Genomic DNA, 21621 nt, shown 5'->3' with positions numbered 1-21621 from the left:
CTAGTAAAAAATAGTAATTCTTGTTCACAGGATGGAAAAAACATGGCAGGACTTGGTTGGATTTTCCAAATATAAAAATGGATTTACATTTTTCCTTGATTCATCCGTAGTTTCCACTTTCTGGACAGAGACATACTTGGCTCACATGAAAATCTCACCTATGACCTTGGCTTAAACACTAAACGCTGAGATACTATCAGAAGTTTTGGGGGCGCCTGGGTGGCGCAGTCGGTTAAGCGTCCGACTTCAGCCAGGTCACGATCTCGCGGTCTGCAAGTTCGAGCCCCGCGTCGGGCTCTGGGCTGACGGCTCAGAGCCTGGAGCCTGTTTCCGATTCTGTGTCTCCCTCTCTCTCTGCCCCTCCCCCGTTCATGCTCTGTCTCTCTCTGTCCCAAAAATAAATAAACGTTGAAAAAAAAAATTAAAAAAAAAAAAAAAGAAGTTTTGGAAGCAAATATTACACATTTGATTACACATTTGATAATGTTTTCAATTTTCATCAAGATATTTTTATTTCCCTGCAAACTATAGATCTCCGCAATTTTGCAAGTTTCTTCATTTTGTATGTTGCTTTGAAATAAAAGGGCAAAAAATTAATAGAAGATTACCCGTAAATAAATTAGGTAAGCAAGACGACTATGCCTTTGTTGTTTCTTTCTTTAACACGACCATTAGGAGTATAGAAGGAGCACTTAAGTAAATTTGAATCAATTTAGAGAAAGGTAATAAACTATGTTGCACTGCCAGGAAGCCATACTTCTGAACAAAATTACCTGTGCTTAATTTGGGTAGAAATTATGCAATTTGGGAAAGCTAATGTATATCTTTATGTGCCTGTATACACATTAGATAATCAGTTTTGCTGTTGGGAATATCTCTAATGTTAGTAACCCCCACAATTTTATATCTCATATCTATTCGCAGATATATGTGCTTTTCATAGCACTGCTGCAAAATTCTTAAGGCGCGAGGAGGCCACAAAGAACTTCTGGTTCTGACATGTGTCAAAGGCCTTGGGAGTGGAAGTAAATGAAAGAAAGAGTTACAGGTCATTTCATGCAAGTAGAAGGTCCCAGGTCTTAGCAGTGTTCCCAAGGTTTCTGTACATATGTATGCCAGTATTGATAATAGCACAGATGCACCTACTTGGGAACAACTACAGATTTGTTTCAGAGAGCGTACAAGCATGGTGCAGCTCCCCGTACCCCCTGCCACCTCCCCGTCTCCAGTCCCCATCCCCGCCCCCCCCCCCACACTCCTGTCTTTGCACTTGCATGGGAACCGCTGGCATAGGAAGAGAGGACTATAAGGTGAAAACGTTTCACTACAAATCTGACATCAGGAGCGGAGATGAGATTCAAAAGATGACAGAAAGGAGAAAGGGAAGGGAAAGAAACTAAACTTTGCTCCAGCCGCCAGCTGCTTTTGGAGATAAATCCTACAGGTGGCAAATGCATTTGTTGAAGAGGAAAGCACTCATAATGACGTGGCCAGCAGTATTTTCCATTCATGTGCTTCCCTCTTTATAGATATAGAAAGAAAAAAAACCTTAATTTTACAGTCAGATTTCATAAAATATATAAACCGTGGCCAAAGAATTGCACAATATACCCAGATCTTCAAATTTAAAAGGAGCCTCTTTTTCTTCCCTTCAATGCCACCAAGAAATGACTCACTCTTTCTTTCTAAAATATTCCACCAGCACCCCTACCTTTGCTTTGATGGGCTGTGAGCTCTCTATCAGCAAATACTCATCTAAAATCACCACCATACTGGTGACTCAGACTTGGTTCTTAATCATACTTTTAGCTTCATTTTCTCCAACAGTAGAAAAATACCAAAGCGTAAGGCAAGCAAACAATAGAGGGAGAAGTTGTCTGTATGTGCATGTATGTGTGTGTATGTTTGAGTGTTTTACTTTATATTCAGGGTAAGTAACCCCCAAAGTTCAGTTGCTCAAACATTTTTGCCTGAACTGAAATGAACAAAACTATACAAATTATCATTTTTCTCATATCCTAACCAATTTTTCCCCCTCAACCTTAGTTAGGGAGTATAAATTGGCTGAAAACCTAGGAAGGAGAATTAGCAGCGGCTAGGGTGAACTTACCAAACACTGAGCATGCTCCTGCATGAGTTTTTGCAATGGCTGTTGCGTGAATCTCTCCAAGATACCTAGTAGAATACTCCATTCCTTTAAAATGCTACTCACATGTCACCTTATCAGTGCATCTCTCCTGACCTCGCCCCGTATGAAATAACATTTGTATCCTCAGCCATACCCTGTGCTTTATTTTCAGCACCACACTTACTGAAAGTATTACTAGCAACCACACTCTAGATTTACTTGTTTCTTGTCTTCCTGCGCCCAAATGTAAGCTTTGTGAGAAAAAGGGAATAGCGCCTGGTTCAGAAGGGGCCCCACATATGTATTTGTTGAAGGAACACGTACGTGAATTAAGTGATTTGAATCTGTTCAGTGTTGAAGGCACCCGGTTTTTGTTTTGTTTTTACCATGCCTAAACATGCCTCTTTAGCTCTTTGAAGCTGCTGAAATTGATTCATTTTGGCCAGATCCAAAATGGATATGCAAAACAACAGCTCTTGTATGTAATTAAAAAAAAAAAAAATTCTAAGACCACTCCATCAGAAATGTAGGCAAGGTGAACTCTCCACCAGCTTCCCACAATGCAAGTTGTAATTCCTTATTTCCTAATTTACTGAAGTTTTTTCAGCTGCTATCTTATCATATCATCCACCCACTCCACCCACAAGCCAAAGATTGCCTATGTCATAACTCTTCTGGAATAATACCCCTTTGCACGCATATAAACCTTTACTCCAAAGCTATTATATGATAATTAATTGTCTTATTAAACAGCTCAACAAGTAAAGAAATATTATTTTGACTGGACTAATAATGGTTTAATGGCATAAAAAAGGGACTCTATTTAATTTAATATCTTCCTCTTACAGGACCAGGGAATGTTTCCCAATTATTTTTCATAATCATAAAAGAAATCGGTGGGTATCATTTGTGCTTTAAAACTAGGTCCTTTTTCATTATTCAACAATGTTTTTGAGTCCCCTCGTTCAAGCCAGATGTTGTGAGATATATAGGTTAAATTATATCATCTTGGGTTCCACGAAATTTACAACTTAGTAAGGGAAGTGAGACACATATATAAATAATTCCCATTTACAATGAAGTTTTTTTTTAAGTTTATTTATTGATTTTGAGAGAGAGTGTGTGTGATAAGGGGAAGGGCAGAGAGGGAGGGAGAGAGCAAATCCCTAGCAGGCTCAACAGTCAGGATCGAGCCCATGTAAGGGCTCAATCCCATGAAGGTGAGATCATGACCTGAGCCGAAATCAAAAGTCGGGAGCTTAATTGATTAAGTCATCCATGTGGCCTACAACTAAGAAGTTTTAAATGCTCTATGAGAGATTAAAAATTCTAAAAAAAAATTGAGGAGGCATAAATCATGTCTGGAAGTGATGGAAATAAATGACTCATTCTGGAAATCTCCCCTAGGCTGAGATTTAGAAGGAAGAGAAAGGCTATATATGGAAAGATACAGAATTTTGTCTTGAAAAATAAAAGAATGGGAGAAATTGGCACTCATCTTTCCACCAAACTTCTAGTTTAATGACTTCTCGTTGAGTCTAAGTTTCCAGAATATTAACACCTTTTGAGATTTCACGAGATTTTTGTCAATTGCTGATTTCATCATCATACTTACCATCCTCCCCCACCCCCTTTTTTAATGTAGTTCTCGCTTTGAGCATGAATTTTCCAGGGCAGAATAAAATAAAAAAGGAAAACAGCATATTGAAGATTGATCACAGCAGTAACTATTTGGGAAAAAATCAATTAAGTATAAGAATTATAAATAATACTTATTTAGGACTCATTATATAAAAGGCTCTGTTCGAAGACCATGGAGGAAGGGAAGGGGGAAAAATAGTTATAGAGAGGGAGGGAGGCAAACCATAAGAGACTTTTAAATACTGAGAACAAACGGAGGGTTGATGGCGGGTTGGGGAGAGGGGAAAGTGGGTGATGGGCATTGAGGAGGACACTTGTTGGGATGAGCCCTGGATGCTGTACAGAAACCAATTTGACAACAAATTATATTTTAAAAATAAACAAATAAATAAAATAATAAAATAAAATGAAAGGCTCTGTTCAAAGCACATTCATTCATTAGTTCATTCATTCAACCTTCCACTCAAAATCTATGTACTCAAATCTACCTCCTACCAGGGCAATATGGACACATGGAACTGAATGAATAAGACCAAGCCCTTGCTCTACTTCAAACGGCATGCCAGGGAAGAGAAACATTGGGTACGTCACTGAATGTATCATACATGCTATGGAGGAAACGGAAACAGGGTAAGGGATGAGGCAGTGGGGTGGAGTGGGGAAGGTAGAGCGACTTCTTGCAATTTTTTTTTTTTTATTCAGAGCTTTTATTTCATTTGGGGAAAGCCTCTCTGGGAAGCAGACAGTTGAATAAATGTGAATGAAGGGAAGGTGTGTCGGTCATGGATGTAACTGGGAGAATAGCATAAGACAAAGAAACGGCAAGTGCAATGGCTGTGAGTAGAGCACACTTGCCTTTTGTTCAAGAAAAAGCAAAGAAACCAAAAGAACTGAAACAAAGGGAGGAAGGGGAGAAATAGGAGGTCAGATCGAAGTGGTGGGAGTCCGTGGCGAGAAGCCAAGTCTTCAGGGATGTGAAGACCCCTAAAGAATGATGGGCTTTTATGCTAACTGGATTGAGAAACCATCGAGCATTTGTGAACAGAGGAGAAACATCTATGACATTATAGGGAAGGAATCACTCTGGCTGACACTGAAGGAATAACTCAGGATGGGGAAAATGTTATGGATTGAATCCTGTTCCCTTAAAGTATATTGAAGTCTTAAATCCCAGTACCTATGACTGTGAACTTATTTGGGAATAGTCTTTGCATTCCATCAATACAAGCTCAGTAGCATGAGCCCTAATCCAGTATGACTGTGTCTTTATAAAAATGGGGAATTTGGGGCACCTGGGTGAGTCGGTAGGTTAAGTGTCCGACTTCAGCTCAGGTCATGATCTCACAGCTCGTGAGTTCAAGCCCCAGGTTGGGGTCTGTGCTGACAGCTCAGAGCTTGGAGCTTCAGAGCCTCAGAGCCTGTCTCTGTCTCTCTCTCTGCCCTTCCCCCACTCCCCCCCCCCCGCTTTTTCTGTCTCAAATATAAACAAACATTTAAAAATTATTTTTAAAAAAGGGAGGGGGAATTTGGACACAGAGAGAGATGTGAACACACAGGGAGAATGTCATATAAATATGAAGGCAGACATTGAAGTGATTCATCTACAAGCCAAAGAATGCCAAAGTTGACCAGAAAATTGCTAGAATCCAGGAGAGAGGCATGGAACAGATCTTTCCTCAAAACTGTCAGAAGGATTCAATCCAGCCAACACCTTAACCTTGGACTTCTAGCCCCCAGAGCATGAGACAACACATTCCTGTTGTTTAAGCTGCCACATGTGTGGCACTCTGAAATGACAGCCCCAGGAAACTAACACAGACAATGATCCGCTTTACATGAATTATTGCATTTAATCCTCATCGTAAACCTAGGTGGTTACCATTACCCCAAATCTCAGGTAAAGAAAATGAAGGAAAAGAGGGGGGCAGTCAACTAACTTACCTGGGATGAATTAGTAAACGGTAGAGCCAAAGTATGGCTGCAAGGACATCTGACCCCAGAACCTAGGCTTTTAAACTCTGTGTCTACTTTGTCTCTAAAGGACACATTTTATTTTATTTTATTTTTAAATATTTATTTATTTTTGAGAGAGAGAGAGAGTGCACATGAGCTGGGGAGACAGAGAATCTCAAGCGGTCTCCACGTTCAGTGTGGAGCCCGTCACAGGGCTCAAACTCCCAAACCGTGAGATCATGACTTGAGCTGAAATCAAGAGTGAAATCAAGAGTCTGACGCTTAACCGACTGAGCCACCCAGGTGCCCCTAATGGACACACGTTAAAACTGTAAAGCATGTGGAAAATATTGTTGCCAACGTGCCCTAGCCGCAATGAAGCTAGGAAATTATATTCACTTTAAACCATATATATCAAATAGTTATATCTGTGCTCTTTATTACTGAAATTGAATGATAGGGAACAAGTGTTTGGAGGGGACTTGGCTTTAAAGAAATATCCTGTCTTCTTGCCTTGTTTACCTTGATGAAGAATAATACACTGGGAACCTACACTGTACCCTGCCTCAGTCATCAGTGAACCCTGGGTCTCGGTTTCTTTACCCATAAAATGAGAAAATTGGATTAAGTATTTTCTAAGGCATCTTCCAGGTCTAAGAGTTATATATTTTGTTTTCTTAACTTTTTTGTCCTTGTGTAAATTTTACGTCAATTCCTTTTTAGAGGTGAAAAGCACCTCCTGTTGAAGACAATACTCACATAAGACTGAAGGGTCACTGCATTATAGAAACTTAGCTTATCAGTGCATTCATGTTGCAACTGCATAATCCATGAAACAGAATGCTTAGAATTGTTAATGTGGCTAATAGAAACTGATGATGCGGTATCTCTTGATTTCTAAGAGATCGACCCTATCAGTAATATAAAATTCTATACGTTTTGGGAGAACCTGGGTGGCTCAGTCAGTTAAGCACCCGACTTCGGCTCAGGTCATGATCTCACGGTTGGTGGGTTCGATCCCCGCATCGGGCTCTGTGCTGATGGCTCAGAGCCTGGAGCCTGCTTCGGATTCCGTGTCTCCTCTCTCTGCCCCTTCCCCACTCTGTCTCTCTCCGTCTCTCTTTCTCTCTCAAAAATAAAGGGAAAAATTTTTTTTTAAAATTATACATATTTGTTATCTATTCTTATTGGGGTTCCCTAATTTGAGTTTACATTAAAAATTTTTTAAAAAGTAAATAAGTAAATATTGAACAAATGTTTCCCTTCAGTTCTTTTCTTGGACCAAGGACAAACCCAGAACACTTTAAATTTTTTTTTTTTTTATTACTTCATTTGAGAGAGACAGAGACAGTGAGAGTGGGGGAAGGGCAGAGAGAGAGAGGGAGAGAGAATCCCAACCAGGTTCTGTGCTGCCAGTGCAGAGCCCGATGTGGGGCTCAAACCCATGAATCCGTGAGACCATGACCTGAGCCAAAACCAAGAGTCAGACGCTTAACCGACTGAGCTACCAGGGCACTTTAAAAATGCAAACTTTGGATTGTTTGATTATGCTCTGTGTTCACAAAACCTGTAAATGCAGATTATATCATTTTAATATTTGTTTTAAATATTAATAGACCATTGATTTTTGCCTATGTTTTTGGCTTATCATCCTTTCTTGTCTCTGGAAAGCAGTCTTCTCCAGTAGGCATGAGAACAAAATTTTAGATTTGTATTCTTTTTTTTTAATGCGTGTTTATTTTTGAGAGAAAGAGAACATGAGTGGTGTAGCGGGGGAGGGGTAGAGAGCGAGGAAGAAAGAGGATTTGAAGCAGGCTGAGTGCTGACAGCAGAGAGTCTGATGCTGGGCTCGAACTCACAAACCGTGAGATCATTCCCTGAGCTGAAGTCAGTTGCTTAACCGACTGAGCCACCCAGGCGCCCCTGGATTTGTATTCTTATCATTTGGGCAAAATTCTTGATTTCTCATTTTCCTCAGTGGTAAAATGGAGTTATTGAACTCAGTAATTTCTAAGAGAATTTCAACCTCTGAAATGTAGTAAGATATTAGAGTGATAATGTGCATTAGGTTGAGAATACATAAGAAATCCAAGACTGAGGGCCATACGTCAGTGTTTTCACTTTCTCAAGTTTCTAGAGATCAGCAAATCATGATACACTTATTTGTTAACAGAACTGTTTTCTTCAACTTTGCTATAATCTGAAAGAGTACAAGGCCAAAATATGTAAATGTTATCCATTGATCTATCCGTCTTAGGAACCGGAAATTCAAGACACAGGACAATGATTACCATGCATTTCTCATTTAAGAGACCAGAAGAAATAAATATTTCCAAGATTTTAGTTAAAATTTAGCACGAAACTCATCTGCTATGAAATTCTACCGGCTATACACCAGGAAGATTAGCATCTCCCTGTATATCAATAGAATGGAGCAGTGAATTTATGAATTGTTTATTTCAGGTAGCGTGTGGTGACATGTTTACTAGTTTCTCTTGTGTACTCAGTTTACTTGACGTGAGACTGGAAAATGGATGAGTGGTTAGTTAAGAGGAGGACATCAGTGTTCACTTGTGCTCTCTGCCTCTGTGTGTATCTCTCTGTTTCTGTCTCTCTTATAAACACACACATGCACACACTCACACACACACGAAACCAAGCACCTCTATTTTCTGGGTAATTAAAAAAAGTTCTGGGGCGCCTGGGTGGCTCAGTGGGTTGGGCATCCGACTTCAGCTCAGCTCATGATCTCACAGTTTGTGAGTTCGAGCCCCGCCTTGGGCTCTGTGCTGACAGCTCGGAGCCTGGAGTCTGCTTCGGATTCTGGGTCTCCCCTTCTCTCTGCCCCGCCCCTGCTCATGCTCAGTCTTTCTCTATCTCTCAATAATGAATAAACGTTAAAAATAAATTTAAAAAAAAGGTTCTAATCCAGATTTTAAGCAATGTCAGACTGAAGGAATTTTTTTAGTTGAACACCTTTTGTAATCTTTTAAATACAGTTTATTACTATCTCTGTCAAAACTACAGCTTTATTTTTATTGACAGCTGACCAGCATCTGCGTTTTGTCCGGCTATCAGATTAGGTTTCAATTCTCTGACATCCTTCATTTTTCTCTTCAGTCTCTTAAGAGAACCAAAACTCTCACGTGACATTTAGTCTACCCATTTCCTAAGAAAGGAGGCATAGAGAGAAATAAAATTCATGTGCAAATTCTCATTCCAACATATTATTTTCAAGATAATGTAAAAAAGAATGTAAACAAAATAATAACTGACCGATAATACACTGTCATGTTTTTCTAAAATATTGGGCATAATTACTTGGAGACCATAAGAATATATCAATATCTCTTGAGTGATGGGAAAATTGAAGAGATTTTAAAGACACATAAGTTGATTCTTAAAAACTAATTTTAAAACAAAAAAAAAGTTCAAATTAATGAAGTTATTCAAATTGCCTGACTATTTCAGCTAAAAGGTTTTGATTGTCACTAATTTAGCTTTTGTTAAATTGGCTCAATGGAGGGTATTTACAAATTTTTTAATTGTTTGCCCAATTGAAGTTTACCAGTGATTTTGTGGGGTAATATCTTGAATTCAGGCAGGAATTTACTGATGGAACATACAGGTATTAGAGATCGGCTTGAGATTCACAAACTGGAGAAAAAAAGCAACGAAAGAATCAATTCACCCCTGGAGATACTTCAAGAAAATCCTGTGCAGGCTGTACACAGAGTGCATGAGGCATGGCATTCTGTCTCCACCATAATTCTAGAAATATCTGTACAGAGATCTTCAAATGGTTAGCCGCACTTCATCTCTTGAATCTTTACCTTTCAGGGGCTTTTAATTCCGAGGTCACCTACAGGCTACCTAGAGTTTAAGAAACACAGTGCTCTTCGTGAGTGTCTGTGAACAGGAAAAAATAGAAAACACTAGATTCAGGATTAGAAGGTACTTTACACTCTTCTTTTTTCAATATCTATTTATTTTTGAGAGAGACAGAGACAGAATGCGAGTGGTTTAGGGGCAGAGAGAGAGAGGGAGACACAGAATGGGAAGCAGGCTCCAGGCTCTGAGCTGTCAGCACAGAGCCCGACGCGCGGCTCGAACTCACGGGCCCTAAGATCATGACCTGAGCCGAAGTCGGACGCTCAACCGACTGAGCCACCCAGGCACCCCGTGGTACTTTATAATCTTAAACTTAAGGTTACTTTAGGTAACTGTTGTTGAGTTGTTATAGGAATTCATAGAGACTATGTGTCCCTATGTGCTTTCTTCCCATGAAGAAACAATTTTTTTTTATAGGAATTAGTGTGTGGGAAGGATGAGGAAGGAGAAGTTGAGGTAGAAATTTATGGGATAAGTCGGGGGAAATGAAGAGCTTATTACTGTAGGCATTATTAAGCATGACTATTGTGACAAATATCAACCGAAAGTTAACAACAAGAACAAAGAAAAGGTGAATTCATTCTGAAGAAAAATCAACCCAATTACTTACGAAGTGGACATTCTGAATGTAGTCAAATGAGTTGTCTTCAAACACGATACATCTAACGGGGGAAAAAAATCCCAGGCAGAGGCTAAAAGTGACATTAGATGGTTAAAAACAAGTAGTCGTGGGCTGAAAATCGTATATGTCTTTCCAAAAGGGAAAGAAATAAGGCAGGCTACAGAGGGTGGAAGTTGAGAGTTTTGGAATTAACTGGGTATCAACAAAGAGTCCTCATGGGATAGAAAAAAGAAAGACTCCGAAAGCACCCAAGTTAGAGACGAAATGAGCATTTATAGAGAGAAGATGGAACAGCTTAGGGAAGGCTGTCATAAAACACACGTTGTATAATACATGATGGATCAGTTCTATTATTTAACTTTCCAAAAGATGTAACAATACAGAGATGTGCTAACCATCACAGTCAGCATTAATTTACAGTGGGAGAAATAATTAGAATCTCACTTTTTTCCGGAGAATAGAGTAAAAATGTAAACAATGCTTCCCTCCAGGCAAGTGCTTTATCAAGTTGACAGGTGCATTTGAATTTCCATGGGTGGGGGATATAATAGGTTATTTATGTGTCATTTTAATAGAAAGACCCAACCATCAAGATGGACAGCAGACTTTATCAGTACTGCTGTTTGCAACTAATCCTCCAATTTAGTGCCCCATGAAAGTACCTGCAACAAAACCTGTCCATTTTTCTTTTACACTCCATTATGGAAAAATCAATATGGGCACTATTCATCACAAATCTCCTGCTTGGCGGGTGCCTGAGCCACAGAATTTGAAAAAAAAAAAAAAAACCTGACAGTTTAGCACTCTGTGTGGCAGGCCCCATTGCTTACAGGTTTTTTCCTGCTACATTCTGCCACTCAGAATGGCCCAGTTGGCCGAGTATATGTTCTAGATTGTAATATATGTTGGCCGGAGACCCTGAATCTGATTACTGCCAGGTGAACTTCATCTGGAGTTAGTTTTAGAGCCAAGAACAGGAATGAGTTGATTTCCAAACTTGACAGATTTCCTTTTAATCAGTTTTTTAACATTCAAGCAGTGAATGATAACTGGGAATTTAGTGAATAGTAATTCAGTCAGGCAACCCATAAACTATACAATGATTCATCACTTCACTTTTCGCCCAGTATTATCAAAGAGATAGAGTCTGTCTACCTATTTTCCAGGAAAATGATCCTTGTTTTTCCTCCAAAACATCTCCACCAGGTTTAAAATCCAAAATCACATGGTCAATGGGAAGAATTCTACTCTCTCTCAAAATAAGGACACCATATATGAATAGAATGTCACAGAGTTCATAACTGTCAACTATAAAGCTACATAAGACTAATTATCAAAGTGCAAAGTGTTCAAACTTCAACACTTGCCCTGCAGAAGAATCTTAAAGGCAGAGAGTTTATTTGATCCCTCTTTGTTTCCTCCCAAATCACCCAAGTTACATACTTGCCTAGTATGTATTATTAGTTCCATGGGTGTCCTACAGAGCAAAAATTCATGTATTTATTTTTGCTATTGGATATGTTAGCAAAAGCAAACCTTACAGAAAAATGCTTTAAAAAAAACCCATAAATGATTCTTAGACATCAAGATTTTAATTAACCTAAATTTAGGTCAATTGAGTATATTGCTTGGAGCTCTGTACCAGATCCAGCAGACTGGCTCACGCAACATACACTCCAGACCCATTATAGGTGGAGAAAAACCTAAGACAATATTTATCAGATTCCTTTTAAACCCCAAGCCCCCTTTATACAGTCATGTCTTCTGAAGCTGGCCAGGGAGGTTCTGACCATAACTCTGACCAATAAGATATCCAAGGACTGCCCCAGGATGTTGTGCTAGTTAAGTGACAAACGGTTATTTCCATTTTGAAATCATAAGTCTGCATGTCCTTTTGACGTAAAAGTTAAAATTCTACAAATTATCAGCTCGCAGTGTTTCCTCAATAGCGACCTCCCGTACTTTAATGACTTTCAAAAAACCAAGTTGCTACATTTTATCTCTGCCTTTCTTTGAATCGTACCTACCCATCTGCAGACATTACCAGAAATAACGTGATGCCATTTACTAGTATGTATTGTCTCAACCATATCATATTGATTGAACATTCCATCATATTTCAGACACATCCCCAAAGCATGTTTTGCGAATAAGGACAGAGTCCATGAAAAGAAAAGTTTCTTCAAAACATGTGTTTTATTTCCATGATGTTTGATTTGGGGACCCAACAAGAAACCTCATGTCTTTCAGAGGATAGATGCCCCCACTCCGCGTCCACCCATGTACTAGTTTGCCTGTCGATGCAGAGGAGTGATTTGGTGTGCAGTCTTGAGTTGTGTTGATCACATATCACAGAGGCACAACAGCTGTGCCAAAGGGCGAGAAAAAATTTATCAGTGTGCTCTTTTTATTGGCCTCGATTCTAAGGACTATTTGCTTCCAACAGTTCCGCAGGTGATAATAAAACTGATTCGTTTGGAGGCAAATAAATTCTCTGATATAAACAAACTCTTTGAGAAGTGATGTTACCTCTGCAACTTTTTGATATGTAGATATGTCTCCGATCATACAGGCACACATATTTCCTTATGGGGTGTATATACACATCAAAATCAAACCAAACAATGGAGCAATTAATTACAGCGGCAACTTTTCGCTCACTGATTGTTTTATGTGTTTAATTTCTGTCCTACACTTCTGGCTAGTAAGCTCCTTTACAACATACTTTATATGTCTTTATATCCTCCAGGGTATTTACTGCAGCGTTGGACAGAGCAGTGCTCCATAAATGCCACACTCACTGTCAAGGATATTTGGCACTTTGAATGAGTTTTAAAGATTCAAGCAGGTTCATAGCTCTGTGATGTCTTATTAGTAGTATTTTAGTGTCATCCCTCCCTTGCAATGGCCTGCAGAGGCTTCTTCGTTAATGGGCCAAAATGGCACATTCAAAACACAACTTCCAGCGACATCAACTGAGTGGTCAACGTAACCCTGAAGAATTCATGGTCACTGCAACAAACATCAGACACGAGAGGGCGAAATTTGGACTAGCATTTCTATCAGTTCACAACAGATCATACCTGGACTTGCGTCCATTTTTCAATCATGATTATTGATGGGCCCTGTTCAGACATTGCTATATCATGAGACACTGTAGCTTGGATTTTCTAAATAATTTTACTCCCTGCTTTTTCTGTCATGTGAGTGATCAGTATTGCCTGGACCCAGGGGATGTGTGATTATTTATGCATAGCTGGTGTGTTTGATTCTAATGGATATTGGAAGGAGTGTGTTCCTAAGAAAAGGAAATTATTTTCATTGAACTATTTTGACAACAGTAGGTATAATATAGTAAAAAAGAATAGTTATTGGACTCAGACCAGGACAGTCAAGGTTTGAATGTTATGTCAGTCACTTGCTTTAAGCCATCTGAGCTTTAATTTCTCCATTAGGAAAATGAGACTTACAGCTTCCTTTTCAGGCTTATAAAAATATGACATATGACAAAGCAAGTGAGATTAAGTCTATATTTTATCATTATTACGATTACTATTGTTATTTTAAATGATCATCACTGTTTGTTAGGAACTAGATCATAGTCAAGTAATTAAGAAAGCGAACGTGTTTTTAATAATCTATTGGCTTCTCAAGATGTAAACATTCAAACTGCACGACATTTCACTTGCAATTGTCTTCGCAAAATAATTTAAATATAACAAAGTGATATTTATAAGCCGATTATTTTTTTTCTAAGTAGCCTCCACCTAAACAATCTGAAAATCATTACTCCACCGGAATCGACCTGTGATCTTTTTATAGTGGATCTTGGGTATATGACTCTTAAGGCCATGGTCACTTCTGTGTACATTTATTCTAAATATATATTTCAAGACCACATGTTTCTTGTACGTTCGGTTCTATATTTTTAGTTGTGTGCGGAACTCTGGTTTCCCTTTGTTGGAGGCTATTTGTCTTGGGGCCTACATTGGTACACCAAAGGTCTTTGATGTGCTTCTCTGACACAAAAGGCCACCTACTCTCAGTGGCTCTTCCTTTAGTGGCATGAAAGGATAGTAGAGGCGGTGGTGTTACTTGTTCTATGTCACCTGCCTAACCCCTGCCTCTTCTAGGAAGCAGGGTGACTAATTCCAAGTCAGATTTAAATAAGCTCTCATTATATATATATATATATATACATATACATATATACATATATATATATATATACACATTCTGTTTAATGCTCGTCAAGTTGGTCACGTCAAAAAGATCTGACCTCTTCTATTTCTTTGATGTCTTCCCACACCTGTGCCATTCTAAAGGAATTTGGAAATAGAAGCCATTGCCTTCATGTCTCATCCCACTTACTGTGAGGTAGGCTTCTAAGGGACATCATATCTCATAACATTCACTAGGTTTCAGGACTTTGGCAGGTATCAGATGACATGATAAAGGAAGCCATCTTTGATGATTTCTTTAATCTCAGCCCCTTGCCCCTTTAACAGGGTATTATATTTGAGACTGCACACCCACGCCTTTTTTCAAATCATTTTTTTTAAGTTTACTTATTTATTTTGAAAGAGATAGAGTGTGTGCATGGGTGCTCAGGTGGGGGAGGGGAAGAGAGAGAGGAGGAGAGAGAGAGAGAGAAAAAGAATCCCAAGCAAGCTCAGCACTATCAGCACAGAGCCCGACACAGGTCCTGAACTCATAAACCATGAGACCATAACCTGAGCCAAAACCAAGAGTTGGATGCTTAACCGACTGAGCCACCCAGGCGCCCCAAGACCACACATCCACACTTTTAAGTGGACGCAATGAGAAGGAATACTACATTTCAAGGCTAAATATCATGTCTGTATTTCTCTTAATGTGTACATTTCAATTCAAATTAAAAACAAGACTGCTCTTTTGTCTTGGGGCAATCATTTACCTGGACTGTTTGCTTATTGAAAGGGAAAGTATGATTCTGTTTGCAATCGAGACTTCTGAAAAACTCTAAAAACACTGCTGAGCATAATGATATAAACTGTTGTCTCCACTGTGTACAGTTGCATTTTCCAGACTGTTTCCTCCTGGAAACCCGTTATATTTTCTTTTCTTGAGTTTCATGGCAGTGAGATAGTAGACTGTAGACTATCTCAGAAATTTGCACAGGACACTCCCTACGGGGAAAGAATACTAGTGTGAACAGGGCACCGGGAAGATACAGCCAAAGGGATACATGAGAAGGTTCTGGTTTTGTGAATTCTTGAAGAAGAAACTAAACTACATTAAAACAAATGAACTAATAATGTGTCTCTGTTAGCCAGAATCATATGGACAAATGCCAGGGAATTAGGGAAATAAAAGCACGTTTTCCTACACTGATCTTAAAGAGATTAGAAAAAAACTCATAGGCTCAAGCAATTTTTAATTTTAAATGTAACCAGTTATGAAATTAAAAATAAGTTATACTTAAGAAACCACTGAGGAGTGAGAAAATGTATACATTTCAGAGAGCAAAAGGCACAGAATCAAGGCAATTTAAAGGAAAATAGAATATCCAATAGTTTGTAAGACAAGATGGCAGAACCAATTAGTAAATGGAAATTATGGGAATGTACAAAATGGTATAAGTTCTCTCATTGAGGAGCAGGATCCAAACTAGATTTTAAAAACTGAAATACAAGCTGCTCATGAGGAAATACAAAGCAATATGAAAAGATTAATAATAATAGCATTTTTACTTATTAAGCACTTGCAATGTGCCACACACTTTTCATTGCTTTACTGAGACACCCTCATCCAATATGAGGTAATGCTATTATTGTCATTCATTATGGATTTCTACTCTTTCCATCCTAATAATCTTTTAATGTTTATTTTTTTAAATTTTTTTAACGTTTACTTATTTTTGAGACAGAGAGAGAGCATGAACGGGGGAGGGTCAGAGAGGGAGACACAGAATCTGAAACAGGCTCCAGGCTCTGAGCTGTCAGCACAGAGCCTGACGTGGGGCTCGAACTCACGGACCGCGAGATCATGACCTGAGCCGAAGTCGGCCACTTAACTGACTGAGCCACCCAGGCGCCCCTAATGTTTATTTTTGAGAGAGAGAGAGACAGAGCGTAAGTGGGGAAGGAGCAGAGAGAGAGAGAGGGAGACACAGAATCCAAAGCAGGCTCTAATCCGAGCTGTCAGCACAGAGTCTGACGCAGGGCTCGAACACACGATGGCAAGATCATGACTTGAGCCGAAGTGGGACGTTTAACTGACTGAGCCCCCTCAGCGGCCCTTTCCACCCTAATAGATCCAATTTTTATCAAGTGGTTAGCCTTCCCCTTCAGCCTTGCTCAGAAACAAATCTGACCAGGCCTCCAGCTTCCATCGGTCTCCTGAGACCAATGAGAGGTAAAGAGGAGCTGGTGAAAAAAGGTTCCAAGTTCTTGGACGTGAAGCATCATGGTCAATGGATGTGAAGCTTTTCACTGCAGCAACCCCCTTACAACCGTGTGCAAGGCCAGCCTGAGAGTGAAACTAACACCCAGAAGATGTGCAGCAGAGGGCATTTCAAAGAAATGAGGAAGAATGACGCCAAACTGATTTGAATTGGAGATCAGCTAGATGATCCTAACTGAAATAACTCATTTTATAAATGAGGAAATGGACAGAGTACTGAGGAGGCAGAATCAGAATTTAAACTCTGCTGGTGTTTCGAAATCTGCACTTACAGCAAGTATATACTATACTAAGAAAGATTCACTAAAGTATAAATACAGTATTGTGGAATATACCAATTATATACCATATAAGCATTTAAGGTAAAAGAAAAAAAAAAGATTCATTTTATACCCTAAAAGGTCAAACCATGGCCATGATTGATTAGCTACAGAAATATAAATCCAAAGTTCTCAGAGGTATAAGAGAATTGTAATAACTGTAATGTCATTTGAGTTTTTGCTAAGTCAGGTGTGCAAAACAAAGACATAAGGTATTTTAATACACTAATAAAGACGATTTGAATTAATGGGCACTCTGGAAAAAGACATATCGAACTGTAAATACAAAAGGAGAATAATCTTTTTTTTTTCAAGGGTACACTAAACCTCAATAGAGTTTTCAGTGAAAAAATATACAAGCCATACACATTCTCAGAATATATTACAATAGCTAGGAACTAATCTTGTAAATTTAAGTGGGATCGTGTAAGTTTATTTTGTTTTCTAAATGTTTATTTATTTTGAGAGAGGGATAGAGACAGTGAGCAGGGGAGGGGCAGAGAGAGAGGGAGAGAGAGACCCAAGCAGGCTCCAACATGGGGCTCAAACTCAGCACAGAACCCAACATGGGGCTCAAACTCCTGAAAGGTGAGATCATGATTTGAGCCAAAACCAAGAGTCGTACGCTCAACCGACTAAGCCACCCAGGGGCCCCCGGAATCGTATGAAGCATGTAAATCGTATAAATTTCTAAAACATTTAGAAATTTAAAACTTAACATTATAGCAACAAATAGCATCTTCTAAATACAGATTAGGTCAGAAAAGAAATAAAAACTACAGGGGCGCCTGGGTGGCGCAGTCGGTTAAGTGTCCAACTTCAGCCAGGTCACGATCTCGCGGTCCGTGAGTTCGAGCCCCGCGTCGGGCTCTGGGCTGATGGCTCAGAGCCTGGAGCCTGTTTCCGATTCTGTGTCTCCCTCTCTCTCTGCCCCTCCCCCATTCATGCTCTGTCTCTCTCTGTCCCAAAAAAATAAATAAACGTTGAAAAAAAAAATTTAAAAAAAAAGAAATAAAAACTACAATTAACTACATTTCAGAAAATAAAAATAGGATAACATAATTAAATATAAGATAATGCAACCAAATCTGTAAACACTTAAAGACAGATTCACGGACACAAACAAATGCTTCAAATGCCTAATAAAATAATCAAATAAAAAAGTTAGGGGGACTGTTTCAATAAAACATAAATAAATACTAAAGTAAAAATTAAATAAATCAAATTGATTCATAAACCCCTCAGCTACACATTTGAGCAGAACAAAGCAAAACAGATAATAGTCCTTATCTAATCTAGGCAAGATAGAAAAAATAGATACAAGTGAACATTTTGAATTCTCAAAGCATAACAAGTCAAAACAGGGATAGAGCAAGGATCAAGAAAATGAAATGCATGATGAAAGCTTTTTTATTTCCTGTGTTTGCATGATGTTGATTTATCCATCCTTGTGTTTCGATATATGTGCATGAAATAGCTATTTTGTAATATTAAACTTCTAAAATCATTTTGCCCATCCTTTAACCTATCTTCCTGTTCTTGTAAGCTTTTTCAACCGAACAGCTTTGAACTAAGCCAAAGCTGTTAGCTTTTTAGCAAATAAAATGTGCTATTAAAAAAATAAATAAATATGGGACACCAGGGTGGCCCAGTTGGTTAAGCGTCTGACTCTTGATTTCGGTTCAGGTCATGAGCTCAGGGTTCATGAGATCAAGCCCCGTGTGGGGCTCTGAGCTGCAGCAGTTTCTCTGTCTCCCTCCCTCTCAGCCTTTCCCCTGCTTGTGCATGTGTGTGCACCCTGTCTCTCTCTCCCTCTCTCTCTCAAAATAAACATTCAAAAAATTGAATAAAATGAATAAACGTACAGTAGAAGAACCCAAGCTCTCCGCTAAGTTCCATGCTTTTCTCTTTAGCAAATAGCCATGCTTGGTTGCTGCCATCTATTTATAGGAAGAGCTGCAGAGTCTCTTTAGGAAGTACTCGTGGTCAAGGGAAACAAGGCTTCCCCATCAACAAAGCCACGGGCAACAGAGAGAACTGGTTCTGGGAGCACCATGGTCTTTTTCACCATGACTTGTCTTCAACTCCAGCCTTTTGTCAATTTAAACTAAACATTCATAAGGTGCTTCAGGTACATTTTGAGGACATGTTAACCAAGCAGAACACAGAGGATCCCATCCCAGACACCTTGCGTCAGATTCTCCTTTGCTGATACCTGAGTATCCTTGTGGGGGAGTATAGCAACAGAGCATAGAAAGTTACTTCTTTAAATTTTTTTTTTCAACGTTTATTTATTTTGGGGACAGAGAGAGACAGAGCACGAACGGGGGAGGGGCAGAGAGAGAGGGAGACACAGAATCCGAAACAGGTTCCAGGCTCTGAGCCATCAGTCCAGAGCCTGACGCGGGGCTCAAACTCACGGACCGCGAGATCGTGACCTGACTGAAGTCGGACGCTTAACCGACTGCGCCACCCAGGCGCCCCAGAAAGTTACTTCTTGACGGAACTAGAGTTCCACTAGTGGTTACGCGCCTTGAGGAGACAGGAACTTACGAATGTACGTGAAGGAAGAGGGAGTTAGCAGCAGTCCCGAGGAGACAGGGTGGGGGCCAGTAGAAACAGAGGTGCCTACGGCCCAAGGGGATTTACTAGGTTTTGCAGACATGGTACTCCATGGAATGAAACAGCTGTCTACACACCCGGAAGCCCCAGAAGATCAAGGAGGGCAGGGGATAACGTCAGGTGCCTGAGTTGACAGGACCTGTATTGGAACACCCGGGCCTCCCTGAGAACACACAGGAATAACAGTTGGTGGCTTCAGGGAAGGGAGTTTGTACGGTAAGAGGGTATGTGCCAGATGCAGCTGCTGAAAATGGATACATTTTATATTAACATAATGGCACACAACTTTGTAAACAGATTGGTAAGTCTCAATAAAGATGAAAGCTTTCTGGGAAAATCGCAGATCCTCCACAATAAGCCAAAGAAGCAATAAGAGGAAAACATCAATGACCCAGAAAGAAAATAAATGCATTATCAAAAAATTATTTCAAAACGGGCTTAACGCTAGAGCACCTTATTTGTGAACACACACTAGAAACATTTTTCAAAACTGGAATTATTCTAATGCTATTTAAACTCTTTCAGACCGGGGGTACCTAACCAGCTCAGTTGGAACACCTTGCAACTCTTGATCTCAGGGTCGTGAGTTCAAGCCCCATGTTGGGTGCAGAGTATGTAAATATAAGTAAAACTGAAAAAAACATACATATAAGCGTCCAACTTCAGCTCGGGTCATGATCTCACGGTTCGTGGGTTCAAGACCCACATCGGGCTCTGTGCTGACAGCTCAGAGCCTGGAGCCTGCTTTGTATTCTGTGTCTCTCTCTCTCTCTCCCCTTCCCCTGCTCATGTTCTCTCTCTTTCTCTCTCTCAAAAATAAATAATAAACATTTTTAAAATGTTGAAAAATACATACATACGTAAATACATGTTTTCAGACCAAAAAAGGTAATTTTTATTAAACTATCATAATCATAAATCAAAAAAACATAAAGTGTAAAAAAAGAAATAACTCAAAATCACTTATTAATATATGATTTAAAAATCTTAATAATTCTGAGGGAAATTATTCATTAGTGTAATAAAAAATTATCTCCCTCAACTAAGTAAGGTTTCTCTTTAAGACACAAAATTATTTCAGTGTTGGTAAATATATTACCATAGTATATTACATTAACAAGTTTCAAAAGAAACATATTCTAAAACCCTACTAAAAGTTTAAAAGTTTGAATGATATTCAGAATATATTTGTGATAAAATTCTAAGAAAATTAGAAAAAGGATTCTTATTTAATATAAAAAAAAAGATTATTTACCTTAAACTGAGAGTCAACATAATTTCAACATTGAAACACAAGAGGCAGACCAATTTAAATTATACAAACAAACAAACAAAAAACAATTAAGTGTTATCTGTTATCACTAGGGCTATTTTTTAAAATTTTTTAGAGGTTTTTATTTATTTTTGAGACAGAGAGAGATAGAGCATGAGCAGGGGAGGGGCAGAGAGAGGGAGACACAGAATCGGAAGCAGCTCCAGGCTCCCAGCTGTCAGCACAGAGCCTGATGAGGGGCTTGAACTCACGGACCTCGAGATCATGACCTGAGATGAAGTTGAATGCTCAACCGACTGAGCCACCCAGGCGCCCCATCACTAGGGCTATTTAAACTTGTTCTGCAATTATAGATAACTTCAAATCAATAAGATATGAATTGAAAGCAAGGAATACAAAAAAAGAAAAAAAAAAGAAGAAGAAAAGAAAGAAAATAAAAAATGTAATCAGAGAATAAGGAGTGGGTAAGAGTTACCTTACTATTCCAAAACTCTGAAGAGAATAAATAGAAAAAAAAAAGGTCTCTTTTTATATTAATAGGGGACTACAAAAATCAGACACAAGATAAATATTTTATTAAATCAGTAACTTTGCTATTTAAGAGCATAAGTAGTTAAAAGTTACTGTCAAAAAGAAAAAGAAAAAAAAGGTGAGGGAGGAGGTTTAACTTAAAATAAATTTAAAATAAGGAGGAAGTACCTTGCAATGTATTCAACCTAGAAGAAGA

This window comes from Leopardus geoffroyi, chromosome B2 (genome assembly GCF_018350155.1).
Source record: "Leopardus geoffroyi isolate Oge1 chromosome B2, O.geoffroyi_Oge1_pat1.0, whole genome shotgun sequence".
In the NCBI taxonomy this organism is placed as follows: Eukaryota; Metazoa; Chordata; class Mammalia; order Carnivora; family Felidae; genus Leopardus; species Leopardus geoffroyi.
The sequence above is the reverse complement of the archived record's forward strand: the minus strand, read 5'-3'. Positions refer to the sequence as shown.